The sequence below is a fragment of the Rhinatrema bivittatum genome, chromosome 9 (assembly GCF_901001135.1).
Source record: "Rhinatrema bivittatum chromosome 9, aRhiBiv1.1, whole genome shotgun sequence".
Taxonomy (NCBI): Eukaryota; Metazoa; Chordata; class Amphibia; order Gymnophiona; family Rhinatrematidae; genus Rhinatrema; species Rhinatrema bivittatum.
In genome coordinates this window covers 15477371-15486416 of record NC_042623.1, presented here as the reverse complement: position 1 = coordinate 15486416, position 9046 = coordinate 15477371, and positions in this window count along the sequence as shown.

The following is a 9046-nucleotide window of genomic DNA, read 5'->3' as shown; positions in this document are numbered from 1 at the left end:
GAGACTAATTGTGATAAAAGAAAATTGGCTCTTGCTTGCTAATTTTCATTCCTGGACTACCACAGATCAGTCCAAACCAGTGGGTTTATTCATCCCTACCAGCAGATGGAGATGGAGAACAAAACTTTGAGGCACTGCTACTTAATTGAGAAAGCCACCTGCAGTCCCTCAGTATTGACCTGTACCCAAGCCAAGATTAATCTAAGCACCCCTCGAATGTGTGAAAGGATCAAGGGATTGGAAACCCCCAAAAACTGCAAACTTTGCTCATCCACAATGAAACAACATGAGATCTGGAACACTATGGATCCTGCCCAACTATGATACTCCTTATAGTCAAGATTCTTCTTACTAACTTCATTTTCCTTTCCTTTTTTTTTTATTTTTTATAAATATAACTTGGCAGGAAATTCAGTCTTTTGGAGTCAACTGGGTGAGCCTCTGGACTGATCTGTGGTATTACAGGAATGAAAATTAGCAGGTAAGACCCAATTTTCTTTTCCTGTTCAACCCCAGATCAGTCCAGCCCAGTGGGATGTACCCAAGCACCCTTAAACTGAGCAGACCCGCGTGCAGAACACTCTCACCAAAGGATGCCTCGTCCTGCGCCCTATCTAATCGATTAATGTCTGGTGAAAGTATGAATCGAGGACCACACCACAGCCCTACAAATCTCCTGCGGCGACAGAAGCTGACACACTGCCCAGGACGCAATGTGCATCCTAGTGGAGTGCGCTCTCAGCTCCTGCCATCGAAGCCCACCACTGATGACTCCAGACAGCCTTCCCTGCTGGCAATTCCTCTTACTACCTCTTGTTTTTTTTGGTTGTTCTTTTTTTTAACAAAATCTTTACTACTTTCCTGATAGGATCAGTGGTGGCCGAGTGGGAAGCTTTGGAGGGTCGAGGGACCCAGATTCCCCTGGCCGTCAGACCTTCTGTTTCGCTGCGAACGAAACCCAGGCAGCGGTATCCAACCCCTCAGCCTGCCTGGCTCAGCTTCCGCCATCCCCTACCGCCCTACACCTAACACTTTTTTTTTTTTCTTTTAACTACCAACTAGACTGCAGGTTTGCACCTCTGCCATCTGCTGAAGTCAGAGAAATACTGAGGGGAATGCAGGTGGTGCTCTCGGTTAGGTAGCAGTGCCTCAAAGTTTTGTTCTCTGACTCAATCTGCTGGTAAGGATGCAAAACCCACTGGTCTGGACTGATCTGGGTATGTTCAGGAAACATTTTTTTTCATGGCTTTGTGTGACTCTTCAGACTGCAGAAAAGTCAAAGCTAATGTGTGGTCCAATGTTTTGCAACTGAGCTTCAATGCCAGAAAATGCAGGGAGCATTACCTGATGGGCGTGAGGTACTATGTGCATCACATACAAGAGGTCTAGGTGTGATCATATTGGATAATATCAAGGTCACAAAATAAACCAGTGAGCAGAGCCAGGGGTATGAAAAGGTGCACAGTGTTACCAGTACAGAGAGGTTCTTATGCCGAGGTGCAAATCAGGGGAGAGACCTTGCCTGGAGAATTATGAAACTAAGGGTCATGATGTACAACTCAGACAATATCAGGAAGTAGTATTTTTTCACAAAAAGGATGGTGAATGCCGTTCAGGAGGAGGTGCTGGAGACACAGAACTTAAAAAATAGTGGAATAAGCACAGAGGATTCCTGGAGACAGGGGATGCTAATGAAGTGCTGGGAACGCAGCATGAAGTTGCAGTTCAACCCATAGCAGCAGTGGTATAACTGCTTTGGGCTTCTGGAAATGCATTGGGATAACCCGCACAGAGCAGCGGTTACAACACGAGGCAGACTGGATGCACCAGTTTGGTCTTTTTTTTTTCTCTACTGTCCTTTACTATGTTATTCTAGAGGCTACTCCTCCAAATGGAGATAGAAAGAAGAGAAACAGCCTAGAGAAGGGCTAGCAAAGTGCTGCAGTCTGCACCAAAAGCTCTGACATTAGATGCAAAGACCTGTTTATGAATACTCGAGGAGAAAAAGGGAGAACATGAAAGACTTTCAAATTTATAAGAAGTGCCAGGGTGGTCGGACAAAGGTCCCTTGAGCCCAGCATCCTGTCTCTGACAGTGGCCAATGCAGGTCACAAGTATAGGGCGGATCCCATAAAGTAGACTTAATTCTTGTTACTTGTCCCAAGGATAGCAATAGCTATCTTTACCTGACTAATAATGTGATTATAGACTCTTCCTCCAGGAGCTTGTCTAGACCTCTTTTAAACCCTGCTGTGCTAGTCACCTTGATCACGTCTTCTGGCAACAGCTTCCACACCTTAACCGTGCATTGAGTGAATGAATGCAGTAAGCATCTTTTTTTTTTTTTTTTTTCACTGCAAAAGTTCTAAAACAAAAGATTCACAGGCGTTAGATGGAAGGGTGACATTATTTTAAAAAGTTACAACTCAAGGCAGGGAACACAAACGAAGGTTAGAAAACAGTTCTTCGGAGCAAGGGTGCAGCCTCCCAGTGGAGGTGCTGGAAGCCGAAATAAGTAACGAATGCAAGAATTCCTAGGACAAGTGCAGAATCATTGGCTGTGAAGTGAAGGTAAAGCTGGAGATCAGCTGAGCTCTAGCATATTGTAACTGGAATGGAAACGGGGAAGACAGGAGGGCTCTTGCAGTCTTCAACTGCTTGCTGTCATATTCTTTCTGTATAATAGGCTTATGGACCTTTAGTATCTAGTTTGTATTTTTATTTTTCCTGGGTATTTGTATGTTAAAATAAATCAATGGTAACATTTTTTCATTGACTTTAATCCTGTGTGTTATATCAAAGTCCATATTGAACTGACTTCTTTTTTTTTTTTTTTTTTGTTCTATCATTGAAAGTCCTGGGCAAAATTAAAAACAGAACTTTGCCAGCGTGTACCTAGATGGACTCAGGACCAATAGGTTTATGTTCTCCTGCTAGGAGATGGAGTCAGGTTTCAAAGCTGACATCAGCCTCGATACAGCCCTGCAGTGACCTCAGCCCTTCAGTATCTCTCCATCTCCAGCAGATGTAGAGATGCTATCCCTATGGGGATCGCTGTACCTTTTTGGAAGAAGAAATTCTACTTTTAAATTGGAGAAAAGTTTGAGCCTCTCCTGCCTAAAGCTTCCTCCCCCAGTTGAGAATTCCTGAGGCGATTTCCGATCCCTCAGAGATGTGCCTTGGTCTCTTTTTGTTCTATCATTGAAAGTGCCGGGGGAAAATGAAGGTCCCTAAAAGTGCTGCATTTGGTGAAATGAGAACTCCTGTGCTTCCTCCCCCCCCCCCCCCCCCCCCCCCCCCCCCCCCTATATTTCTTACCTCTTTATATCCGTAACTATATTGTGATTTTGAAAACTGGTCCACCCCACTTCTATTAAAGAAACATGTGATTTATATTTTTGTTGTATGCCACACATGCAGAGAAGTCATTACATCGTAACAACAGCTAATGACTAAAATGGTCCATGATGTCAGCACAGAACAGATTCATCCAGTTTAGGTATAGCCAGACCTAGTCTCCTGCCTGCCCCTCACTCCTTTTCCTACCGCTGTCCTGATTGCGCCCAAGATCTGCCAAAGTGATGGCCGCCTCCTCTCCCAAAACAAACACCCTGGTACCATTATACCACTGCTGTTTAAGATGGTAACCACCTCACTCTGTGTCCCTGGATGCAGAAAGCAGGCCCAGCACTGCTGTTCTGTGCAGATTACCCAGTGCTTCGCTACCATCCTCTGACTGCAGGGATCCTCTGTGTTCATCCTATTCTTTGTTTATTAATTCTAGTACCTGTTTTCTTTCCTCCCCCACCTCTGGAAGGGCAATCCAGGTATCCATCATCCTCTGTGTGGAAAATATCCTTCCTGATGTTGGAAATATCCCCTTGCAGCTTCACGTTATGACCCTAGTGCCCTGCTTGTGCATTAATAGCTTTCAGGTATTTAAATGTCTGTATCATATTAAGGTCCTTAGTCTCATTGCATGGGGCTCGTGGCACAGACCCTGTACCCTTTGGGTTGCCTTTCTCTGGACCATCTCTAGACTCTGTCCTTTCTGAGGCAGGGCCTCCAGCACTGAACACAGCGCTCTGGCTGTGGTCCCCCTAGTAACAGATTTTTGCCTTTCCCTGTGCACCTCAGCATCCCTCTAGCTCTGGCTGCTGTTTTGCTACCTGGAGTTCACTGGCTGCTATCACCCCGAGATTGATTGAGCTGGTCCGTGCACATCAGCTCTTCACCAGCCCCAGTGGCCCAAGTACATGAAACTGCACGTTTTGCACTGAATCTTAATTGCCACGTATTTGACCATTCCTCAGCATTCAGTAATTTGTAATCATGAAATGGAAGTTTTATGGGTTCAACCTGCTGTCCACAACAAAGATACAATTTGAAGAAAAGGTCTTGCAAACTGCAAGCCAAGATAGCTTTAGGATCTGCTGTAATTTTGACAGGTATTTGCTATTTCAACACCTTTTTATGTCTTGATTTTCTTTTTTATTTAAATGTGGAGACTGGAGTCTGGTTACCTTAGTTTAAGCCCCTGGATCTTCCATGATGTATTATATATGAAGTTACTCAGCAAAGGACTGGAGGAGCACACAAGAATATTCTGGTAAAGTGATTGAGACTGAACAGGTTGTAGGTACTTGCTGAGAGAGGAAATTGCTGCAAAATTGAAAAATATGGGTGCAGTGAAATTTTCTTCTTGTTTTCTTAGTAATAGTGAGCTGCTCCACGTGACTTGAAACAATGGTTTTCTAGCTGTGCTTCAGCATCAAATAATTCAGATTTTTCAAGTGTGAGTGCAGATGTTTAAAGTCAGATCCACTGCTTTGACGTATTTCAATTTGTGTAGTGGTTTTCTGTATACAGTTGGATATTTTCCACTCACCAATTTTTGGTTTATTAAAAGCTAGTTACAACCTCACATAAACCAAATTGCTATCAATCAAGAAACACTTTCTGCAAAATGAAAAATTGAAATAAAGCAATATCATAAAGAAACACAGAATCAGGAGAAAAGAGGAATCATTTTGGAGCCCATCCAACAATGCTTTCAGACAGGTATTGTAATAGGTGCAATTTTCGAGCATTTAGCTACATTCTGTTTTATTCCAAGTGAGAATGAGCTCTAAGTGTTCTTCCTTTCTCAAGAAATTTCTAATTTAACCACATTGTCGTTTCTAAAGACTACATGATGAGTTATTCAGGAGTGGAGATGAAGAACAATAAAATATAGGGTAGGTTTAATAATCAATCCATGAATGGTACTGAACATCTTAGAAATTAAAAAAAAAAGGTCTCTGAGAGAATACCTAAGCTATGATTACAAAATGGCAATGAAGCTGAAACATGAAGACTTACATGAGTTTATTTGAGATTCAGGATGAACTGGGACAATTAAAAGCCAAACTGATTACATTCTAGCAAGAGTGAAAGATAAGGACAGTGTGTGATTTGTGGGCAGTACCATCATTGACACCGATCATAAACTGGTGCTGCTCATAGGTAGGGAACTGAGGAAATGTAGATTAAGGTACACAAAGAAGGATGTCATTAAAACATCAAAATTAGAGGAATAAGACGGTAAAGGAGGTCTAGAAAGAACTATGAGAAAATTGGGTGAACGTGCAAAGCTGCATTGACTGTCAATAGCAGAGGTTTATAAAAATTAAGAGAGGCAGTAGAGGATCAGCATGGTGGACAGAAAATTAGGGAGATAGTTAAAAAGAAAAAGGAAGTACAGAAAGCTTGAGCCCACTGTAGAATGGAGGAGAAATACTTAGCTTCCCTTCTGGCCAATTTAAAGGCTAATAGAGAAATAAGAAAAGCAAAGAGAGCTCTGGGAATGGCTTCAGGAAGATATTAGCGCAGGAGGGAAACAGAGTGGTTAAAGCATTTTACAAGAAAGTAAAAGTGATGAGGAATAAAGAGGCAGAGCATAATCGGATTGAAATAATGACTGATGAACAAGGAAGGCGATTACACTGCTGCCAGAGGATGTACCGGAATGGTGTAAGCACTATTTCAATGACTTGCTAAAGAAGAAACAGACCATAATATGAACAAGCTATTCTCCTTTTAGATAAGGAAAATGCCATCAAATGTGAACAAAATAAAAGAAAGCACCAGGTGTAGATAAATCAGCAGTAGAAATAATTGAAGCCACAGGTAAAATAGGGAGAAAAGTAGACTTTCAAGCAGCATGGCCCACAGGAAAGTCCAGAAGACTTGGAGTGGAGGAGTAGTCTAGAGGTTAGAGCAGCAGACTATGAGCCAGGGATACTGGGGTTCAAATCCTACTTCTGCCCTTTGTGATCTTGGGCAAGTTGCTCTACCCTCTGTTGCCTCAGGCAGGAGATAGGCAAGTATCGGGCCAGCATGCACTGCAGTGATTTTAAGAGGTGCACAAATCAACATGGGTGTGCACTGGGGTCCCCTACCGTGTAACTTCTGATATGGATGGCATGTAAGTTTCCACATAAAAAAAATCAGGGCTCGTCAGCGGGGTTTGAAGGGTCAGGGCTAATAGGGAGGCTATCCTTTACCAGAACAAACTGGGGAAACCCCAAAAGCGTTGCCATCGGCACACGGCTCTGGCTTTGGTGCGGCACCAGCGGTTTCCCTGCCGCCACTGAAGAGGTCCCGTGAGGAGGAGGAGACCCCATCCTCTGGCAGATCCAGATGCTGGGCACTGAGCCTTCTCGGGGCTGCAGTGAACCCCCATCAGTCCTGTTTTCACTTGACTTCCAGGAGGTGTTGGACCGCAGAGTGCAGGGTTCGGTGCTCTGAGCCTTACGGGCACTGAACCTGGGGCCGGAGCCCTCACCATCTCTACTGTCACCGCTGCTCGAGCATCTGGATGTCCTTTTGGTGCCTGGGGGACCATGGGTTCCCCAACGGCCACCGATACCCTCCTTGGGAGCGATTCCCATCATTGGGTCCTCCGAGGAGGAAGACATGCACTGACTGCCAGCGCCATCTGGTGCTTTGGTCCTGAGGCCACAGTTCTCCGAACCTGTGCCCAGGCCATTGAGCCTTATGTGGCCATTGGCGCCCTCCCTGCCGCCGATGCCACTGGTTCCCTTGGTGCCATCGTGCCCAGACCGAAAGGTCTGGACAAGCCTCACCCACGCAGGCCCCTTGGGGACCTAAGTGAGGAGGAGGGCCCGTACGATCCCTGGTGAGCTGATTCTTCTGAGTCTTCTTCAGAAAACACTGCTGACCTCCTCTCAGAACCTTCACCACCAGAGGAAAGGCGTCAGTCTCCCCCGGAGGACCTCTCCTTTGCAGGGTTTGTCAAGGCCATGGCCAAAACCATTCCCTTCCAACTCCTCACTGAGGAGGATGCACGACATAAGATGTTGGAAATTCTCCTGTTTGTCAATGCACCTAAGGAGATAGTGGCTGTTCCTAGCCACAACATGTTTAAGGATCTTCTCCTTGGGATGTGGGAACACCCAATTTCAATTTCTCTGGTAAACAGGAAGGCGGATGCCACTTACCTGGTGCAACAGGCCTTAGGTTTTGAGAAATGCCATCTCCCCCACCAATCTGTGGTGGTGGAGTCAACTCTCAAAAAGGCCAAGCGTTCCTGCACCCATTCTTCTGCCCCCTTCTCTCCCCTCCCCCAGGCGAGAGCTTCGGGAGCTGGATACCTTAGGGAGGAAGGTCTTTCAGGGCACTATACTCATCGCCCATATCACCGCCTACCAGTTACACATTACCCAGTACAACCGGAACCTGTGGAAACAGGTCCAAGAGCTTGCAGAACAACTGCCACAGCAGCAACAGGAGTCGTTCTCCGCTGCTGTACAACAGGGCCTGGAAGTTGGAAAACACAAGGTGAGATCCGCCTACGATAAGAACATAAGAAAATGCCATACTGGGTCAGACCAAGGGTCCATCAAGCCCAGCATCCTGTTTCCAACAGTGGCCAATCCAGGCCATAAGAACCTGGCAAGTACCCAAAAACTAAGTCTATTCCATGTAACCATTGCTAATGGCAGTGGCTATTCTCTAAGTGAACTTAATAGCAGGATGTTTTTGAACCAGCAGCCCGGGTGGCCGCCGTTGGTAGCAGCACCTGTAGGATGGCCTGGCTCCATGCTTTCGAACTTCATCCAGAAGTCCAAGAGAAATTGCTGACCTCCCTTGTACAGGGGAAAAATCTCTTCGGGGATAAGGTCAGGGATGCGGTAACCCAGCTGAAGGATCACCATGAAACCTTTCAACAGCTAACCGCTAGTGCTTCTGACCCACCTTCCTCTGCCAAGACATCTTCCCAACCAAAAAGGAAGTCTTTTTATTGGCAGCAAAATTATTATCCTCCGGCCACCCGGACTTGCATGTCCTGTGCTGGTTCCAGATGACACTCCTGTCAGCAACGAACCCCCAGGGCCCAGCCGGCCCTGGCTACAGGGTTTTGACTGGAGGCGAAGGAACATGAGTCAGTGCATTGTACCCCTGGCATACGATCCCCTGGGGGGGGGGGGGAAGGCTTCTTGGCTTTGCCCACCGCTGGCCATTCATCACATCGGACCAGTGGGTCCTCGCCATCGTTTGCCAGGGGTATCATCTGAACTTCAGAGAAGTCCCAACATACTTTCCCCAATGTCCATCGTGGGGTTTGTCCGTCCTGCATGATATATTTCTAACGGAACTCTCCACTCTCCCAGTGGCGGGAGCGGTAGAACCCGTTCCCCATTGTCAGCAAGGGCGAGAATTTTATTCAAGGTATTTTCTGATACCAAAGAAAACTGGGGGCCTCCAAATGGAAAAGTCCAAGATGGTCTCTCTGGGCACTTTGATACTGCTTCTCAGGAGAGGAGACTGGCTCTGTGCCCATGACCTCTGCGCTCGTGTTTCCACCATGCAGCCCCAGAGGATTTCCCTGTCCTGGGGGGAGAATCTCTCCAATCTTGAACGGGGGTTCCTTTCCAACCTGCGCTACCTCAAGTAGTCCTTACCACCAATGCCTCCCCCCACACACAGGGGAACTGGACCGCTCAGGAAGCTTGGTACCAGATAAACTTCCTGGAGCTTCGGG